Source organism: Peromyscus maniculatus, chromosome 7, assembly GCF_049852395.1.
Source record: "Peromyscus maniculatus bairdii isolate BWxNUB_F1_BW_parent chromosome 7, HU_Pman_BW_mat_3.1, whole genome shotgun sequence".
NCBI lineage: Eukaryota > Metazoa > Chordata > Mammalia > Rodentia > Cricetidae > Peromyscus > Peromyscus maniculatus.
In genome coordinates this window covers 39,657,372-39,678,942 of record NC_134858.1, presented here as the reverse complement: position 1 = coordinate 39,678,942, position 21,571 = coordinate 39,657,372, and the positions used below count along the sequence as shown (strand labels likewise).

Below are 21,571 nucleotides of genomic sequence, written 5' to 3'. Positions count from 1 at the left end.
CTCAGGGACACTTTCTCTCCTGCGCTGGCCTAGCAGTTGGAACGGTCTGGAGACAGAAGGAAGGCTCCCCCGGACCCTTTCTGTACTTGCCGCTTTATCGGAGTCAGGCTGGGAAACACCTTACCACCTTGACCATCTAGTCCGGCTGATTAAAAAAGAACATTTATTGAGCATCTGCTGTTATTGAATCTTCCTGTCTTCATCCTGGTGTCCTCACGGCGACATGGCCACCTTGCCCAATGGAGCGGCGTGTCTGAGAGTTGATAAATACTTTGTCTAAGGTCTCACAGCTCACAGGTAGCAGAAGAGCCTTTTGAACCCAGCCTTCTGATGCTGAGGCAGGTCTTTCCTCGGCAGCCCTGGGGACACCTTAGAGACCTGCTTGGTCTACTCAAACTTGGAGGATGCAACCAGTTATTTGCCTTAATGATTAATGATGAAGAGAATGTAGTCGTCAGTTTCTGCTGCATAGCAAACCACCGAGGAACTTGGTGGTGTAAAAACACACTTGACTGTTTTTTACGGCCCAGAGTTAGCTAAATGGCTCTGGTGGTCTAGACTGGATTGGCTGGGGATGGCTACCTTGGGATGACCTCATGTGGTTTCAGCTGGGTAAGGGCCTGCCATCTTCCAGGAGGCTGGCTGCAGCTTGGTCCTTACCTTCTGCACATCTCATATTACATATGGTTGTTCCTTGTTCCTCATGAATGTGCTTCTGACGGCTAAGCTCTGTCTCGTTCTTTCGTGGTGGGAGATCTTCATAGCTCAAAAAGAAGGCCGGCATCGTTTTATTAAATTAATATTCTCATTAAGTGTATATAACATATTTTGGTCATGCCCCCCCCCTTTACCCTCCCTTGTCCTCCTCCCACTCCCACGGACCTCCCCCCTCTCCTGGCTCATTCCCCTTCTAGTTTTACGTCTTTTTGTTTATTTGTTTGTTTTTGTTGTTTTGAGACAAGGTTTCTCTGTGTAAACAGCCTTGGCTGTCCTGGAACTCACTCTGTAGACCAGGCTGGCTTTGAACTCACAGAGATCTGCCTGCCTCTGCCTCCCGAGTACTGGGATTAAAGGCACGTGCCGCCACCACCTGCTGTTTTATGACTTTTTAAAAACTATGACCCTGTGATTTTTTTTTAAGACTGATTTATTTTTATATCCATGCTGTTTTGCCTGCATATGTGTGTGGCACACATACATATATATACCTTGTCTGTGTCTGGTGCCTATGAAGAGAGAAGAGAGTGTCAAATACTCTGGAATTGGAGTTGCAGTTGCTTACAGGAGCTTTGGTGAGGGTTATTTCAGGAGCATGGGCACATTACTAGCGACTGTTCTGAAAAAAGTCTTCTCATCTTTGAAAAACCATTACCATAATGCAGACTTACATCTATCCTCTATTTCATGTCTGTGAATGTCTGAGGGGGTCAAAGGAAATGCCATGCCCAGATCCAATGATGGGATGATAGGCTTCTGCTGGTGGGAGGAGGACTCAGAAGCTCCATACCACAGGAGAGTACCTATGTTGGAAGACTTTATTCTGTAAACCAAGGGCTGGCATATCTTCTATCTGCACAGGAAGTCACTAAGCCTGGTCCAGATAGCTGTCTCAAGTGGTTTGAATTTTTTGCTTTTTGTTTGTTTTATAACAGGCAGAGAACAGAAAAAAAATTATCAGACCATCCTTTGGCAATCTCTCCAGGTTCTCATCACCAGCCATTATCTTTGATGATTCTTATTGTCCAGGACCAGCTGCTTCAGGTGCCTGAGAGATGATGTGTGGAGTTGGTGGTGGGGAAGGGCCCTGCCTGCTTCAAGGATAGCCTCAGGGATTAAGGAGGGCCAGCTTGGACAGGAGACCCTTTTCCATGACCACAGTGCTCTAGATTCTCTGCTTAAACCTACTATGGTTCTTCAACAACCTAGGGAATGCTTACCAAAGAGCTGTAGGCCTTTATAGTTGTATGGAAGCCCAGGCCAGTGATGGAGGCTGACCAGCTTGCTGGTTCTAGCTCAGGTTCCATATTCCCAGCCCTCACCCTCTCCTTATGCTACTAAAGCCCAAGTAATAGATATTTAAAGCAGTTACTCTTGGAAACAGGGTTTGGGGTCAGCCTGATCCAGGATACCTGCTCTGGGTTTTCTTGGGTTGTGGGTGGGCCCTCTGGCCTAGAATCTAGGTGGCTCTGGATCCTCCCTTCCCACAAGAAGAGCAAAGAGTGATAGGTGATCTAGACATCTGGAACCTCTGACCTCCCCCCCCCCCCATTCCCCTTGTACTCCCTTAGGTGATGTACCCTTGAAGCAGGCTGGACACAGTACTTTGCAACCTTGGCCAGGGGCCCAGGACCCAAAGGACGGGGGGGGGGGGGGGGGGGCTGTTATTTATCAGCTGGGTTTAGGTCCTCATCACTGTGGTCTTGAGCAGGGCCTGACTCAGGTGATGTGTTCCAGAAGTGACCTTGCCCTCTGACCTCTGTGGAGGGGTAGAGACCTCTGCTGGAACGGCGGGGGTGGGTGGGTGGGTAGTACTGGCAACTCTGGTTCAGATGTGAGTGGGAGAAATGAGGCCCTCACTGTGGAGGCCCTGGAGCCCGTGTCCTTTATCCTTAGATAAATAAGCCCTGTACTTTGCTCCAACTCCCCAGCGGGAACTGTGGTTTGTCCCCCCAACCCCGCAAAGTCAGCCTTTCAACCCGGCTGACTCTGGCTGCACTGTCAGCCTTTACAGTCCCATTACATCAAGAAGTAAAAAACGTAAAAGGGCTTTATGAGGGTTTTTTTTTTTTTTCTCCTATTCAGTCTTAAAGCTTTTTTTTTTTTTTTTTTTTTTTTTTTTTTTTCTTTTTCCTCCAAATTAAACAAATGTTACCTTCAGCTTTGTTGCCTGTGTGGCAGTCTTCTAGAAGGAATGCCTCAGGCGAACCCAGGGCAAGTGGGGTTTCCCAGTCCCAGGGCCACCTGCTTCTCTCCACTCCCCGATCAGAGGTGCCAGCCCTGGCTTGGCGCCTGGGTTCAGAGCTGCAGAATACAGACCCCATCCAGTAGCGGGGAGCCAAGGTTTCGGGGCTGCCCCCACCCCAGGGACTCCAAGGACTCTGGGCTCTCAGACGCTTCCAAGTAGCAGGCAGAGTGCTGTCTAGACAGTGAAATGAAGGAGGCTGTGCCTTGCTTCTTAGCTTCAAAGAGGTCAGCGACCCTTACAAATCTGAGAGCTCTTGAGACCCAGTCCAGCCCCCTCAATTTAGACAAAAAGAAAGTGAGTCCAGATGGGGCGAGTGACTTCTTGTTTAAAGACAAAACCTCCATGTTCCAAGGGAAGGGGACAGTGACAAGGAGGGGAATTCGCCTCCGTTTGCAAGTCATTTGCAGGCAGCCTGACTCTTGATTGTAGCTTTGTTTGTGTGTGCACGTGCTTGTGTGTGTGTGTGTGTGTGTGTGTGTGTGTGTGTGTGTGTGTGTGTATGTTTATGTTTATGTGTTTAAAGTTGGACTTACTCCCAGAAATAAGGTGACTGAGATGATGAGCAAAATAAATAAGGAATAAACAGACTCAATCTGTGTGTGTGTGGGGGGGGGGGGGGCGGGACAGGGGGCATAGGAAGTTAAACATGGCTGAGTTGGGCTCAGAACCACAGGCTAGCACAGTGAAGGCCTGACTATGTATGTGTTTCTTGGCTACCTTAATGAGACAGGAAAAGAATGGCATCTCACACCAAAAAGCTGTGGCAGGGGTGGGTGGGTGCGGACTGGTTTGTTACCTGGTACCACGTGGCTTGGGACTTGCCCTTCTCTTTGAACAGGGGACTTGGAGGATTGAGAAGGAACCTTCATGGCCTGGCTTTCCCTCCATTTAGTTACTACTTCATCCATCTGTTCCTTCTGCAATGCTGGTTGGTGTGTTAATTGCTTTTCCTATTGTTGTGACCAAATACATGCCGAGAAGCAACCTAAGGAAAGAAGGAAGGGTAATTTTGGTTTTTAGTTCAAGAGGATATTGTCCTCCCAGGAAAGGCATGGCTGGCAGGAGCATGGGGTGGCTGGTCACATTGTCTTCCTGGTCAGGAAGCATGGTGGTCGGGACTAGAAGTGAGGCCAGGCTAAGAAGCCATTGTTTTTACTGCCTGGGCCAGTGTCTGTCAGTCAATAAACATAACCTACCGGACTTGATTCGTACCAGTGGCTTCTCCCAGGCCAGCCAGCATCCGGTTCAGGATGCACTGGGTCCTGTATGGCAATGGATGGTGGGCAGTATGGGGACCACTTGACGAGGGAGATGCTGGCTTAGCATCTCAGAGGTTTTCCCATAGGCAGTCTCATTGTGGCCCTTTTGGGTTGGGCATTGGTTTACACACCCGTTTTGCAGATGTGCAAACCAGCTCAGGGAAGTAAAAGAGAAAGGGGCTGGGGAGATGCCGTGTGGGCAAGAGAGCTTGCTCAAGCATGAGGCCCTGAGTTCAAATCCCCAGGATCTTCATGAAAAGCCAGGCATGGCTGTGTGTGCACAACCCCAGTGTTGTAGGATAGAGACAGGCAGATGCTGAGAGCTCAGGATCCAGTCAGTCTGGCCAAAAGAGTGGGCTTCCGGTTTAGTGAGACACCCTGCCTGGAGCCAAAGAAACAATGAGGCAGACAGCAATAGAGGAAGACATGGGATGCCCTCCTCTGGCGTCCACATGGTTGACACGGTGCATGCACTAGAATACTCAAATGCATGCAACACACACACACACACACACACACACACACACACACTGGTGGGAGAGAGAGTGAGCAAACTTTGCGGTTGACAGAGAAGGCGGTGAACCTAGGACTACCCAGCCCAGAGCCCCCCTAGTCCTGGCTGAAGGCATGGTGACATAGCAGTGCCATTGTGTTTCCTAACCAACCACCTCATTGTTAGTGTCTTACTGACACGTGACTATATCCACTGTGGTTAATGCTGGCTCTTACAACTGAGGCCTGAAAATAGACAAGGCGGGGCTGGAAGGCTGGGTCTGGTTTTTCCCACGGGGAATCAGCAGGGCTGGGGTCACTGTCAGATAGGGTGAGAGCCGCTGGTAGATGTGCGCCCTGCAGAAATGCTTTTTGTTTTGCTTGGAAATGACTGAATGCCTGTAGACAGGGCAGGCGTTTCCAGCTGTGCCACAGACCCACTGTCCCACTGCCCCACTCCTGGTAGGTCCTGCTTATTTTCTGACCGTCTCAGAGCACAGTTCTGTCCACCTCTCCTCAATTCTGGGTACAGTGACATCAGGCTGCGTGCGTGCTTGTAATTGACCATTTTGGGGTCTTCACACCATGGAAATCAGTAAACACTGTACATCCAGGCTTTTTATTTAATTTAGTTGCTTTAGTTTTCGAGGTCTCGTTTACCTGCATACAGCTGCCTTGGGGCTTTCTTTCAGCTCTCCTTCTAAAGACCTCTTCAATTTGTCTGAGCCATGTTCACCGAGACTGGTTTATTTAATTCCATTTCATTTACGTCTCATGACATTGACCTTGTCACTAAGATAAAGGAACTCGAGCTGATGGTGGAACACTGAGTGTGAGTTCAAAGATGTGCCCATTGCCTTTTGACAGATCGGCTCCTTGGTCTCCAGTTGGGCAGGAGTCACCCTCCAGGGCATGTTAGCAAGAGCTGAAGGTCCTCCCCCTCCCCCGTGTGTGTGTGTGTGTGTGTGTGTGTGTGTGTGTGTGTGTGTACGTACATGACACAAGTCAACCTCAAGTGTCATTCCTCAGGTGTTGTCCACCTTGTTTTCTGAGAGAGCCTCCCCGGGTGAGCTTGCTAAGCTGGCTAGGCTAGGCGGTCAGGGATCCAATTGGCTCTACTTCCCAAGCAAGTGATTACAAACCTTGCTACCAGGCCTGACTTTTTTTTAATTACCAGGGCTTCTGGGGATCAAATTCAGGCCCTCCTGCCTGCACGACCAGCACTTACTGACTGAGCCCTCTCCCCAGCCCCTGAAGACATGTCTTCACTGACACAGTTGGAGGTGCTTCTGCTGGCATTTAAGGAAAGGCCAGGCATGCTGCTGAGCGCTCTAGGCGCTAGGACGGTCCTATAGAATTGGGCCCCAGGGTCAGCGGTGTGGAGGGTAGGGGCCTGGCTTGCTGCTGCTGCCCCAGAACACACAAGAGGTGAAACTCAAGGCAGCACCATCCGCCTGGGGCAGGAGAGGCAAGCTGGGTGTTAAGGGGGTTACGGGGTGGGGGGGGGAGGGGGGCTGAACGGGCAGCTTTTGGTCCACACAGGACTTGTGTGCAGACTTGGGGACTCATAATAAGACGGGGGTGGTGACAGTCACTTCAAGCAGGGGGAACTGTGGTCTAAAGACAGAGAACTTAGGACAATTGATTTCTTTCTACCTTCACTCTCTTCCTCCTTTCTCTCCCTCCTTTCTTCCTTTCTTCCCTCCCTCTCTCCTTCCTTTTTCCCTTTTCTTTCCCTCCCTCCCTCCCTGCCTCCCTCTCTCTTCCTCCCTCCCTCCCTCCTTTCTTCCCTCCCTCCCTCTCTTCCTCCCTTCCCTTTCTTTCTGACAGGGTCTCATGTAGTTCAGGTTGACTTCAAATTCCCTATATAGCCAGGGATAATCTTGAACTTCTTCCTCTACCTCCTAGGTGCTGTGATTATGGGCAAGCACCACTGTGCCCAGTGTGAGAGAATTTCATAGGAAAAAGAAAAATATGGGAGGGGGTGATCAGCAGAAAGAGCCCCTCTCCCAGAGAGGGACCATGGACCATGGATGTCCATTAGCCTGTAATCCAGAGCTAGAGAAAATGCAATCAGGATCAAGTCTGTGCGGTGGCGCATGCCTGTAATCCCAGCTCTCAGGAGGTGGAGGCTGGAGGTTTGAGGCTTGAAAGATAGCCTGAGCCACACAGCCAGGCCCTGTTTCAAACAACCAACGAACCCAGGTGAGAAGTTAGAGTGCAACCTTGGTGAGTGATGCTAGGATTGTGTTATCAGAATGAGTGAGAGTGTTAATAATAAATACAAGTCTGTAGAGCAAGTTCTGGGATAGTCAGGGCTACACAGAGAGAGATAAGCAAACAAAACAAAAACCAACATGTTTGGCCAGATCTTGCTCCAGACTTAATTATAGTGTCCAGGAGTGGGACCCTGAAGATGGACTTATAAAACATACCCAAGTGACGGCAATGACCAGTCAAGTGTGGGGCGCCCTGGAGGAGTAGGGGAGCATTCTATTTGTTGGTGAGAGCTGCTGACCTTGTGCTGAATACTGAAGGAGGTAGGGAATCGACACTCATTTATGACCACACTGGGAAGATCACTGCTGAGGTGGGAACAGGTCTCCCGCTCCCAGGCTACACAGAACAGAATTAGGTCCTGTGACAAAACCCGTCTGAGGCTCATTTCCTTCAAGTATTAAATAAGTACAGAGTGCTCAGCGTCCAGAGTGTCTTTGAGGGCGCCCGAGAGAAAAAAAACGTGCAAACCACAAAGTCTCTAGCTTAGTGTTGGGCCTGTCGAGTTCTCCACTGTAGCCTGCCACCCGGGGCTCTTTTTAAATGTTTCAGTGCTGGCTTGGAACCCAAGGCCTTCACAGGCTCACCTTCCTAGAGAGCCACAACCCACACTCCCCGTCAGTCTCAGCCCTCAGTGGTGCAAGAGGTTCTTCTCTCAGTTTCCTAGCTCTGGGGAATGCTGAGGTAAGGGAGAGGCGCTAGTCTTCATCCTCCAAACTCAGCACGGTGGGGGGGGGGGCGGTGTGAAAAGGCTACTCTTTTGTGTGTGGAACACCAAGGCTCACCGAGCACAGAATGGCCCAGAACAACTGGAGGCCTACGCTCCGTGGGCCTCGGTGAGGAAGGGGGTGGTCTTAAGTAAGAAAACTGCCTAGAGCCACAGTTCTCAACCTGTGGGTCATGACCCCTTTTGGGAGTCAAACGACCCTTTCACAGGGGTCGCACATCAGATACCCTGCATATCACGTATTTACGTTATGATTTGTAACTGTAGCAAAATTACAGTTATGAAGTAGCGAGGAAATAAGGTTATGGTTGGAAGTCACCACAACATGAGGGACTGTCTTAAAGGGTCGCGGCATTAGGAAAGGTTGAGAACGGCTGACAGAGTGTGCTTGGAGGGAGGTAGCAGGATTTCACAGGATGAACGAAACTGTAGCCAGACAAGGCAGTAAGAGCTAAAGCATGGGTCTGGGGGTTGCTTTGTTCCCCTGGAGTCTCCAGGGCTGGGTTCCTGTCGGAGCTCCTCCTCTTTCCTCCCCTCCTGGGGAAGGGCGCACATCAGGGCAGATGCTTGAAGGTTCTTCTGCTTGGCGCTTGATTTATCCTTCAAACCTTCGGTAACTGATTTCCAGTCTCATAAAATATTAAATACATCCATATATTGAATATCACATTTTGATACGTTTTCACGCCTCATTTGCCACTGAAGTCAAGGACAGATTCACATTTTTCATGGCATGGGGCCCAGATTTGTCTGCGTACGATGGTTTATGGTATACCCTCACACACCCTTCCACGCAGACCACATTCCTCAGTGTCTCACTTGAGCAGCCACGCTGACAGCACACTTGGCATGGACCATGGCGGGCCCAGGGCAGAAAGGCCATATACATCATCCTGGGCAAGTTATTTACATACCACTGTAAACATTTGTGAAAGGACAAGGTCTCTGCCAGACAGTGACCGAGAAGGTAGCTGGGCCTGAGGGGAAAGGCTTGGTTTCCTGCAGCCCAGGACATAGTCATGTCTTCCGACCCTTTCTGCTTCCACACCCTCCTGGTTTAATGAGCATCTACTAAAGGTCAGGTATCAAGCTAGGCACTGGGGACTTTAGGATGAAGACTCATTGCCTCACCCCTCACCCCCCACCCCGCAAAGAGGAGGTAAACCAACCCCCAGATGTGGGGTGAAGATTGACAGGTAGCTGGGAAGAGTTCACAGGACGGCTAGCTCTTCATGGAGCCAGGTGCTGTCTAGGTGCGCATGGCAGAAGGCATGGGGCACCAGGGCAGCCACAGTGTGTGCTGATGAGGGATGGCATGGGTGACGGGAGATGAGGACCTGTTTCTAGGTGCTTGGAGCGGCAGTGGTCAAAGGGTCCGGGGAGGGTCCCAGAAAGAGTTAGGCCAGGGCGGGAAGGAGTCAAGGGCCAGGCATGTAGTGTCCTAGAAGACACAGGATAAAGGGATTTTGTCTGTACCTCATAGATGTTGAGACAGCAGTGTACAGGAGAGTATGGCTGTGAGCGGGCAAGACAGAGGCAAGGGGCAATATGACTGGTTCAGCAACAGGATTTGGGTGGGAAAAGGTAATTGATGGGATCTAGAACCCAGAAGAGTGTGGGCATGAGATGTGAGGCTCAGTTGGGCAGAGAAGCAGCCAAGACTGTAGGCTCAGATGACGACAGTCACAGTCCTGTCAGAAGAGCAGAAGGCATGTGACAGGAAGAGAGCTGGGCAACATGGGCATTTATGGACCAGGCTAGGGAAGGAACCAAGAAGCCGACTGATGAATAACCAGAGAGCTAGAGAAAGAACACAACCAAGTACACGCACAGTCAGGGGACGGAAGAGGTGGGGGCAGATGGCAGGTGCTGAGAGGGGTGACAGTATGTCAGTGAGGATAGAAGTGTCTGCTTCCCAGAGAGGTGGCAACAGAGGCTTCCAGGGGTGCATTTTCCTCCAAGTGTTGGGGGCGGGGCTGGGGCTCAGAGGCAGCTGTAGGAGGTTTTGGAGAATGGAGGGTCAAGGTCAAAGTGGAATTGTAGGAGCTTCATCTGGAATGGATGTGCAAGGTCAGAGGAATGAAAAAACAGGATGGGGGAGCCCAAGAAGAAACCACTACCACATGCTGCCAGCCCCGCAAAGGAGACAGCTGGGGGGCAGAGTAAGGGAAGGCTAGTTAGGGCTCAAAGCCACCAGGCTAAGGGGGGCATATGACAGAACATCAAGGCCAGCTCTTCCTGGCACACTTCTGGGAGCCTGTAGACTCTAGGCCCTCTGTGTGTGTGTGTGTGTGTGTGTGTGTGTGTGTGTGTGTGTGTGTGTGTGTGTGTGTGTGTGTGTTTTCCAGGATAAATACTGTCCTAAGTCACACACTAGTCTCTGCCCTTTCTACTGAGACGTGACCTTGGTCGTGACCCTCACTAAGACCCTAAGACTTCTTCCTCGTGGTGAAGTTATAACTCTCCTAAGTCAGGAGAGCCCCAGAAAGTCCTGCACCAATGGTGATCCACCTGGTGGGTTTTTGCCTGTGGTCCTCATAGCCATCAAGGCCTGTGTCTCCCAAGACCCAGGAGGTACACACAGAAGCTTCCCCTGCTGCCACTGGTCCTGCCCTGAGTCCCTTGCCTTAAGCCCCTGGAAGCCACAGTCTGTGCTGACCTTGGATGCTCTCATCCCAAGGTTGGAGGGCCTGGCTGGCTGGCAGCCTGTGGCCCAGGAAGTGACCTGCCAGCAGGAGCCTCTTCTTCTCCTTCCTCTCCCATTCCGAGCCACTCTGCAACCCACTGGCAGGGAGATTATTGAATCTGATTTGTTGGAGTACAATAGCAGATTGATTTTGTAGCCACAAGCGCCTGTGACAAATTCCTAGTGAAGTTCGGATGGCACAATTGTGAGGTAATGACATTTTAATTATGTGTCGGATTTAGTCTGGCTGCATTTAGAGGCCTGGGGTAGAGGGCCAACCCTGGAGTGCTCTCTGCCCCTCCTGTTCCCTTCAGCCAGTCCTCTTTATCCCCTGCCTGGGCTCCCCTGCTCGGAGATCTTGGTTTGAGGTGAAGTTCAAGGTAGCTTGGAGCTTAAGCAGGATTCCGATCTTTTCATCTTGCCGACCCGACCCATCGTGGACCTGTCCTTGCCCCGTCTCTCTCCATGCTTCTCATTGTTATTGCTCCTACTTTAGCATTCTACTGTCTGCCTCTCTTCTTTGCTCAGTTTCCCCATCTTTCCCACCCCCACTCAACAACTGTGTGATTTGGAGCAAGCTGCTTACCCTCCTCGATCACGGACGGTCTCTTCACAGAGAAGGTGATAGACTCATTGGTTAGTGTGAATGCTATACCTCCTTAGATCTGCCCCTCTTTTCTCTCTCTCTCTCTCTCTCTCTCTCTCTCTCTCTCTCTCTCTCTCTCTCTCTCTCTCTCTCTCTCTCTCTCTCCCTCTTACCCTTGCCCTCCAGTTGTGTTTTGATGACCTCGCTAGAGCCAGGCATCAGCACTGAGTGCCCTAGCAGGAATTTCCACTTGGATAGTAGTGGTGGGGGCCCAGGCTGCCCTTTGTGATTCTGGAGTCTTCCAAAGGAGATGGATAGAGCGAGGAACCAACCTGCTCCCCTCCCCCAGAACAGCCCAGTAATTGAAGAAAACATGAATGTTAATGATGCATTTAGCATTTGGAAGTTAGAGGGGTGATTAATATGTTGTAAGTTGTATATTAACACCTTCACTGTGGCATAATGAAGACAAAATACACTCACTTGGAGATGAGATTGTTTGTTCTTGTGTGCGGGCGCCTGTTTGCCAGCCCCTTAAGCCAAGGAAGAGGCGGTGCCGCTGTATGTGTGTGAGTGTGTGGCAGAAGACAACGGTGGAGGAAGAGTTTGCTGGCATTGTTGTTCCTGCTGAGGACCACGCTTGTCCTCACCTATCTGTGCTAGCTGGAAGATGGTGAAGGGCAGTGGAGTCATATAGGATGTGCAGAAGAATCAGGATTCGGGGGCGGGGCAGGGCATGGTCATCCAGGACCACCATGCCTGGAGGATATTGTGGCATACTCCCTGTGGTCTGTGATTATGGGTCTCCATCAATGACTGGGGTAGGAGGGAGTGGAAGGAAGGAAGGATGGGGGAGACAGGCATGCTACAGGACTGCGGGCTTCCAGGGACTCTGGAGATAGGCCCAGGATTTGTCTTTGGTCAAGTCTTCTCTCGGCCCTGGGTATCCTTGAGGTAAGCTGTGTTTGGTGTTGTAGGCCGGGGCCAAGCCAAGTACACTCGTGCTGGGACGCTTGCCCAGCTGGTTCTAGTTTCATGTCCATGTTCACTTAGATCATTTAGGCTAGAACCTCAAGGTCACATCATGTCACAGCAGGAAGAATCTGAAAAGAGCATCAGGTCCAAGTCTGATCATTCTCGGTTGAAACTGGGGCCAGGAATGGAACAGACCGATTTGCCGACAGCTTGAAGTAGAGCCGGGAGTGGTTCGCTCACATCTGGTGCTCCTCAGCACCTAGATTGGGGTACTGGGACTTAGGGGCCATGGGTACTTGCTACTTAGTGGCTTCTGGGACTCAGGTGTTCAGGTTGCTGCAAAGGACTTCACACCAAGAGTTCCAAAGTGTGGCAGAACAGACTGTGGTCAGATTTCAATCCCAGTTAGGCCTTCAGAGCTGCATGCATCATGCAGGGATAGCATCCGGTGTGTTACATCATTGTCAGGATCACTCACACCCTGTGTGCACACGCTCAGATGTGATTAGAAGCAATATGTGTGTAGACACCAAGTGCAGTTCCTAGCACAGACCATGAGAAGCACTCAGAAGGTGATGGTTATGGGCTGGGGAGGTGGCTCAGTGAGTAAGAGAGCTCGCTACCCAAGCATGAGAACCTGAGTTAGGACCTCAGCATCCATGTAAAAAAAATACACTGAGCATGCCTGTGCATACCTGTAACCCCAGAACTGGGAGGGGGCAGAGACGAGGATACTGGGAGCTTCCTGGGCAGCCAGGCAGCCTAGCTGAAAAGGTGAGCTTCCAGTTCACTGAGAGATCGTGTCTCAAGGCGGAAAGGTAGAGAAGGAGAGAAGATGGCCTGACATCCTCCTCTGGCCTCTGCATGCGTGTAGGTGCACACACCCATATACTCACATGCATAGACCCCCCACCCCCCCCTGCACACACAGATGATAGTTCTGATAGTGTAGGGAGGAAAGTGGCCAGCAGTGGCCTGCGACCTCTGGCTGCCGTGGCCTCCTAGGACTGCATGAATCTTTTCTGGGGACTTACCATTCCTCTCCCTTCTCCATTTGCCTTCTCCCTAGTGATCCAGAAAGGCTAGAAGAGGCACTCTCTGAGGGAAGCATGGAGCCTCTAGCTCTGAGAGGGAGCAGCCACTGGATCCGAGGGGCTGTTACTATTACCGTTATCAGTGTCTTAGTTATTGCTCTATGGCTGTGAAGAAACACTATGGCCAAGGCAACTTAGAAAGCATTTGGCTGGGAGCTTGCTTCCAGTTTCAGGGGTTAGTCCTTGACCCTTGTGGCTGGAAGCACGGGGGCAGGCATGGTGCTGGAGCAACAGCTGAGAGCTTGCCTCTGACCCACAAGTTGGAGGCAGAAGCAGAGAGAACACAAGTGGGCCTGGTGTGGGCTTTTGAAACTCCAAAGCCCATCCCCAGTGACACACCTCCTCCAACAAGGCCACGCCCCCCTGGTTCTTCCTAAGCAGTTCCATTAACTGGAGACCAAACTTTCAAATGTATGAGCCTGTGGGTGCCATTCTCATTTAAACCACCACAGTCAGCTTGGGGTCTCAGCCAGCATGCCCACATCCAACCTATCCTAGGGATTCAGCTGAGGCAGCATGGGCTCTGACATGTTTCCGTGTGGCCTATCACCCTGCCTGGGTCAGGCACCTACTGTGTGGGCCAGGCACTGATCTGCTGTCCTTGTTGCTGGAGTTTGCCTGCCTCCCCCACACTGTGTGACTTTTTTCCTGGGGGCTCTTCACTCCAGATAGGGCACCGAAGACAGAGCAAATAAACAGCTACACATCAGTCTACCCCCGTGAAGCCTTGAGCTAATTGGGATTGCTTATGGGGCATGGCTGACTCCAAGATGACTCCATCACTGGAAAGCCTACCTCGGCATGGGCGGCTGCTCATGAGAGCTCCATACGCAGAGCCCCACCCCCCCAAATTTCAGTCTGCTCATCTGGTTAGTGAGACCCTTCTCCCTAGAGTTCTGTTGCTTATATAACCTTTGGGATCAGTCTTGTGAATCTCCCAGATCCAGGCACGTCCTGGACCTGTAGATTTCCCTCCATTTCCCAAGTCTTGTCTCCTGTCTCCTTTCAGGCTTATACCCCATTTGACAGAGAGCTCAGCAAGGTCAGAGGCTATATAGACATCCTTCTCTGGATGCTCCTTGCTGTGAGTCAGTTCTCCACCCCAGTGACAAACACCTGAAGAAACCATTTCAAACAATATTTTAGCTCACAGTTTCAGTCCAAAGTCTGCTGGTTCCTTTGCTTCGGACCTGAGGTGAGTCAGAGCATCATGGTGGGAAAAGTATGTACAGGGGGAGGCTGCTCGCTCACCTCAGGCTGCCCGGAAGCAGATAAGCAGTATTCTTGTGCTTCAAGGCTCCCTCCCTTCCCGCCTTTTCATTCCAGCCAGGACATTAACCTCTTGGCTGGTCCCACGCACATTCAGGGCAGGGGCAGGTCTTCTCTCTTGGACAATCATATCTCGATGCACCTACCCAGGCACACTGAAAGTGTGCTTTCTCCTCTTAGGCATTTCTCAATTGGGTTTGCACGTAGATGAACTGCGCGTTCTGACTCAGGCCTGGTGGATGTAGCCTAGAACAGATATAACAGCTCCTCGTTCTCCAAGGTAAATCTTAGGTTTGCTTAGGAAGCATAGGGGTCTCCTAGTGATGTAGAGTGACCCAGCTTACCTCCTTGAGAAATTGTAACTTGGACCCTATTGTCAAAGGGAACTTTCTGGTAATTCTTGTTGCTGCTCTGTTTCCACGGAACCCGCGTCATTCTTCTCCTAACTGGCTTGCCATATTCTATCTTGTCCTATATCACTTGCTCCTGTAACCTACTTCCTGTAGGCTCTTGGATAGTATGTTTGTATTGCAGGTGCTGGCTAGTTTTATGTCAGCTGGACATAAGCTATCTCATCAGAGAGGAGGGAACCTTGTTTCCATAGGATCGGGTTGTAGGCAGAAAAGCCAGTAAAGCATTTTCTTAATGAGTGATTGACGGCAGAGGGCCTAGCCCACTGTGGGTGGAACCATCCCAGGGCTGGTGGTCCTTGATTCTATAGAAAGCAGGCTGAACAAACCATTAGGAGCATGCCAGTAAACAGCACTCCTCCATGGCCTCTGCGTCAGCACCTGCCTCCAGGTTCCTGCCCTGTTTAGGTTCCTGTCCTGAATGTCTTCAGTGGTGAACTTCAATGTGGAAGTGCAATCCAAATAAACCCTTTCCTCCCCAAGTTGTTTTTGGTCATGGTGCTTCATCACAGCAATAGTAATCCTAACCAGGATACTGTACATCTTGTCTAACTGTGAACTACACAATGGGTAATGTCTATACACAGTATACTTTAATAGAGTCCTAATGACATTTTGTTAAATGGATTAATGGCTTCTTACCATATTTGTAGCATAGAAATCTACTGGGCTGGTACATGCCTCAGGGTTAGGTTGGTTTTTCTGATTATGCTAGGCTCTCTGACAGCAAGAGTTTTATCAAGTATTTCTGGGTCCTCATAGTATTGGGCACATAATGGTTAATAGTTAATTAATTCCTGATTGAGTGCCTAAGGGTTTATTTTTTATGTCTTATTAAGACTTCTGAAGGAAGAAAAAGCTTACTAGTCTTGTCAAGGGGTGGCAATATCTGAAAAAATTGACTGAGCCTGATTCCCTGTGATGAAATGTGTAGCATGTGGGATTCCACAAGTAGAAATCTTGTTTTTCTGATCATTTCCGGACAGGCACTGATTACTTTAATGAAGGCAAAAGATCTCAGTTAAAGGGAATTATTAGACTTGACAATTGAAGTTGTAAATGTAGCCCTCATTAACGACTTGATTAATTTGGAGCTGCCTTCTGGTGGACAGTAGATGGCTTTGGGGCTTTGTCTGACAGAAGAAGAGGGAGGTCCCTGCTCATTCTAGGACAGAACGAGGCACAGAGGAGCTCCAAGCTTCCACCAGCCGTGAGGGTGTGGAGTCCTGTACGGGGCAGGGAACACATTGAGAGAGAGAAGGAAATTGGAGAAAGGAGAGGTTGCATGTGATGTGGACTGGAGTGTTCGCATGAGAAAAATCATTTCCAGCCAACCACCTTTCTGGTAAGAGGCAATCTGTGTGTGAGTGGTGGGAGATGGGGGTCAGTAGGTGTGGGGGTCACTGGGGCTGGTCCCTGTTGTGAGAGCTCGGACTATGGAAACAATGAAGATGCTGTCAGTGTGTGTATGGAGTGGGACTGAGAGGGGGACTTTCAGTTATCCCTGAACTCAGTCATATGCTTACTGACCGGCTGACCGTGGGTAAGTAGCATCTACTCTGTGTCTTTTTCTGTCCTGTAGGGCATCACAGTCCACACCTCTCTGTCTCATGTCCAAGAGAGACATGGCTCTCAGCTAGAACTAGAACCCAGGTCTTGTGAATTCCACGCCCTGCTGCTGAGGGAAAGGACACTGTCCATGTAGTTAGCTGATGTCGGTGAGCTTGTGGAGATACAAAGCGCCAAATTATGCAACCCACTAATCTGTGTAGAGCTGATGTGTGAATGTGATCTGCAAGCCAAATAGCACAGAGAAAACTGACCAGGAGTGCGGGGCAGCATGTACATGGTGTGTGTGCATGCATGTGTGCAGGCATGTGTGCACTTGCACACATTGTTTATATTTACCTTGACTGTGCAGGAATGATTGGTACGGATCTCTGAATCAGAAGGCATATGGAGGAGAATACCCTATGTGTTTCCACCCCAGAAATGCTAGGTCCCTGTGTGGAGGCTTCAGGTGCTGGGGCAGGAAGCCCCTGAGCTCTGAGGGGCACTTGAGTGGTCCAAGGGGAGGGCTTTGCAGCCCATGGTCAGGTGAGGTGCACTCTCTGCTCTAACCTGCCCATTGTCTCATTGAAACATTGGACTGGTTCTGATAATCTTTTCAGCCAGATTGCCAGCTGGCCACAACTTCGGATTGGGGGATCTGTGAACTGGGAGACATTATGTTCTGTGCCACTTTATGCCATGTAGTCTGTTTTCTCCCAGGAGTTTGGCTGGAACCCAAAGTTGTCAATCACTTTTTCTGTCCCTGGCTCCTGGCAATGAGCAGGCTCTGCCTATATCCTGGTTGGTTGCCTCTGTACCATACCCCTGTTCTCTCAGCTGTGCTTGGGAAAGGGCCCTGGTACATCTATTCTGCATCCTGTGTTAACCATGAGCCTCTAAAAGCAGACCCGAGGTGGGGATTCTAATATAAGTGATAGATTGTTGTTTGCGAGGCAGCCCTGCTGTCTAGCCTCATGGAGTAGCCAAGAGGTGAAGGAGGTCAGGAAACGATAGAAAGGCAGAAGACAATAATTAAAGCAATTATAATGTAGCCAGGGCCAATCCCACCAGGGCATGGTGGAGAGGCTGGAAGGCAGCTGAGATCAGGGTATCCCACTGGTCAGGGTTGCTTTATGTGCAATTAATTGCCCAATGTGTGAGTGCTGTGTGTTCCAGAGACCAGGAAGTTCCCCCAGGTGAGCCTCGGGGATCCATATCAGGACACCATCCATTATTGAGCATGAGGGATTGTGGGAGGGTCTCAGCTTCTCTTGCCTACTCTGAGTCTACCTCCAGACCACACCTAGCTTGTCTAGGCTGGGGTGAGGGCATTTCTTGTGGGCTGTAACTCCACTTAGTGTATGGCAGCTGCCCTCTGAGTTGTAGAAGCTTCTGCCAGCTTTGCTTCTGGAGGAGGCTGGCAGTGTGATATGGCTTTTTAGAGTCATGGACAATGCACATTTATCAAAGATTTCCTGTGTGCCGAACACCATGTTAAGAGCCTCTCATGCATCTCTCTTGGTTCTTTCCAGATCCCACGATAACACAGAACTTTCATCTCTGAGTCCAGGTGTGGGCACGTATTTACAGTGATATGTTTTACTTTTCTGAGGCAGAATGCACGGTCTTCAATAAGGCTCAAAATGGTCTCTTGGCCTCCTACAAGGTTAAGATTAAGAGTCTGTTAGCACTGAGAACAGCTTGTGCCTTGTTCGTTTCTCGTGTTTCCAGCGCCTCGCTCGGTCTCTGGCGCCGAGTAGGTACTTCATAACAACTGTCAATGAAAGGTGATTAAGACACTAACAGTTTGTGGATGGGGCAAGTTCTCAATGAAGACGTGCACAGCCCTGCGGGAAATTTCTGGTTTAATTTCTTTGATAAATATCTATGGCATTCTCCCTGTGTGTCAGGGACTATGGTATCATTATAACACTTGCTGCCTCTGCTGCTACCAACTACCGCTTACGGGACATATGTGACATATCACACATTGTTCAGAGTCTTTCACCATTAGACCTGGTTCCATCCCCATAATAATGCACTAAAGCAGACGTCATGGTTCCCCCCCACCCAGGCTCAGAGAGTTGCCACTTGCCCCATAATCACACAGCCAGAGAGCCATGATACTCTTTCCAGCCCATGTCTAACCCACTCCAAAGCCTGCAACTTCAGGGCTGGGTGGTTCAGCACTGAGAGCAAGGCTTTCCCTACCTGTGTCCTGCTTCTGCAGGTCGGCTGAGCTCTCTGGCTGGGATGCAAACCTCTCTCGGGAAGCCTCTATCAGGCGGCAAAGGAACATGGTCACTCTGGGTCACGGCAAGGACAGGAAAGCTGCTGGAGGAAGGTCTGGGTCTGGGTCTGGGAGGTTGGGGGTCATCCCAAGGGCCTTCCCCTCCTCAGGCTAAGCCTTTTCTGTACTCCATTTTCTTGTCTGTGACCAGCTGATTTCATGGTGTTCTGCAGGCTCTCAGGGGACTGGGCACTTAGAGCTGTCAGGAAGAAATATTGGAATCATTTGAACAGGTAATCATAGAATATGGCGAGATTGTTCCCCGCAAAGAGAGGACACCAGCACAGAATACCCCTCCCTGATTGTCAGTGGGCATGGCATTTAAGGGGTTTCCTATGGGGTACACACAAGACACTTCCGGGCAGTGGGTAAGGGTTGGGCTGTCAGGAAGCTAAGTGGAGTAGTGGTCATAACTTCAACAGAGCAGGTGAGGGGCGGGGGTGAGGGTGGGGAGGAAGAGGGGGTAGAATCCACTCACCTTTGCCTCAGATCCAGAGCTTCATGACTAGATTCTAGTTCTAGGTCAGCCATTTGTGGCACAGGCTTGCTCTTACTTAGTTTTCTGTTACTGGAACGAAATGTCTAACGTGACTAATTGATACAGCAGTAAAGGTTTGTCTCTGCTTGCATAGCAGAGAAACTGTCTTCAAGTCTTGGCTGGGACTTGATGAAGAGGAAGAAAAGGTGGCCAGGGTCTCAAGATCCCCTTCAAAGGCATGCCCCTGTGACTGGGAGACCTTCCTCTGGGACCCACCCTTTCAAGGTTTTACCACCTCCCGGTGGAACCACAGGCCAGGGCTATCCTGCCAACACAGGAACCTTTTGGGGGACCTTATCCAAACCACAGCTCTTGGACAAATCCTTGAAGCATTATTTCCCTTTTAAACTGGGGGCCCATGATTTCATGGTTTTAGTCAGTGCTGACATATGAGAAGTGTCATGAGCATGCTAAATCAGACAGAGAAGTGAGCATGCTCTTGTCTTTCCACAATGTCAGAATTTATGGAATAACAATAACTTCGCAAGCTACGTCAGTTTTGATAGCAGCAATTTGCCAAGCCGCCCTGATTTCCTTGATAGCTGGCCGAGGCACGCGGGCTCTTTGCTTCCCATTTTAACCACTAATGTCAACTCTCAGATCACGCGTTACACATCACACAGTAAATCTATCTATATGTACATACGTAGGTTACTGAGTGGCAACAAAGCATTAAAAGGGCTTCGGTGGAGTCCTGAAGTTATTTGCCGGTCTGCCTCCTGGGTGGTGCGGACGGGTGGTGGTGGTGTTCATATGCTTGTACAGGATCTCTCTTCCACTGTGTTTACAGAGCTAACGGAGGCAAAGGCTGCTTGGGAAATGGAGTTTGTGAGGGCAAGACACAGCCTGGGAATCCACTGTTTTATACAGTCTGGTGTAACTGAGGGCAGGGCACAGCCTCATCTCAACAGGGAGCCTACCGTCTACACAGGTTCTGCAGCGGGAGTGGAAAGACAGAGGGACATTGTAAGTATTCACAGCGGTAGGGGTGTAGCTGGGGCTGGTCTCGGCATATGCGTATTCATATCACTCCTAACTCTAACACACGCAGGGCGGCTGATGCTCACGGAGGCGACAGCAGCGTGCCAGCCAGTGTGGCCAGGGGGTGACTTCCTCCCTCCCTCCCAGCCACCTAGGGAGTAAGCGGCTGTCATCACTCACACTGGTCATTCAAGACAGGTGGCTTAGAGAGAGGGTGACCTGCCTCGGGTCACACAGTCTGTAATGGGGCAAAAATGTGATGATACCTGTCTGCGCAGGCTAACTCCAAACTCCACGTCCTGAACCGCTTGCTGGGTCCTCCTTTACATCTTTGTCGACCATGACTCAGCAGTAAGTACACTTCCAAGCTCAACTCAGATGGCCTCTGTAGTCTGTGCATCTCAAACGGGATGCCTTGTGCTCTGAGCACACCTCTTTTCCTCGTTTTTGACTTTTCTTCCTTGTCGTTATTCTATCAGTTTCATGTGGCTGCTGTAACAAATGACCATGGACTGAGCTGCTTAAAATAGCAGAAATTCTCTTAGCACTCTGGGCACAGAGATCTGAAATCAAGGCTTCAGCAGGGCCACGCTCGCAGCAAAGGCTCCAGTGAGAAGCAGTTTTGCACCCAGACCAGCTTCTTGTGGCTTTAGGCCATCGTTGACTTGTGGCCACCTCTCCAGCCTTGGCGTTTGTGGTCACGCTGTCCCCTCCCCTTCTGTGTGTCTATTGTAAGGATACATGTAACTGTATTGCGGACCCACCTGATAGCTCAGGAAGTCCCTGCTCCTCCCCAGGTCCTTGACTTAACCACTTCCTTGTTCACAGTTCTGAGGCTGAGGTTGCTGACCTGCCATTTAGAGTCTGGCACCATTTAACCTTCTCTAGTTACAGACGCACACACCTCTTATTTCTGCTCTTTACTTAGTTCTGCCCATGATTCTGCAGCCCAAGTGGCCACATCGCTGACCATCAGAAGCCTCCTGGAGCCAGTTCTTGTGACCCCAGGACATGACCCCAGAGCCTGAGAGCAAATCTTCCAGACACAAAATATCATTGGCCAACTTTATGTGTTTCTTGCTTCTTATGTGGAAATTCTTTCAGTCACCCTGATTTCTTTGGTTGCGGGGGCGGGCATGGGGATGGGGAGGGGAGGTGAATCTCTCTTATTTTTCATTCTTTCCTATTTCATTAAAGAAAAAGGTTGATTATAATTGCAGTGGTTTATCTTGATTGTCAACTTAATTAGATCCAGAGGCACCTAGGAGATTTGTCAAGCACACTTTTGGATGTGTCTGTGAGGGAGTTCCCATAGATGATTAGATCATGAGGGCTGTGACCTAATCAATGGTTTAATCCACTGATGGATTAAGAATGTGAATAGACTTCTGGGAGAGGGTAGAACCATGGAGAACAAGGCTGGAGGAAGTGAATTACCAGGGACATGCGTTGGAAGGATACATCCTGGCCC

General features: G+C 50.2%; 1 protein-coding gene and 1 long non-coding RNA gene across 4 annotated transcripts in view; one reads left to right on the top strand and one right to left on the bottom strand.

Moving 5' to 3' along the window:
* Grik4 (glutamate ionotropic receptor kainate type subunit 4) overlaps window positions 1–21,571 on the top strand; it is a 433,513-nt gene that overhangs the window by 76,193 nt on the left and 335,749 nt on the right. The window lies entirely within an intron of this gene.
* On the bottom strand, window positions 900–14,433 carry LOC143274127 (uncharacterized). The gene is made up of 3 exons (XR_013052555.1): window positions 14,313–14,433; window positions 3,762–3,950; window positions 900–1,765 (listed from the first exon to the last, which is right to left on the bottom strand). It is a non-coding gene; the product is annotated as an uncharacterized LOC143274127 (long non-coding RNA).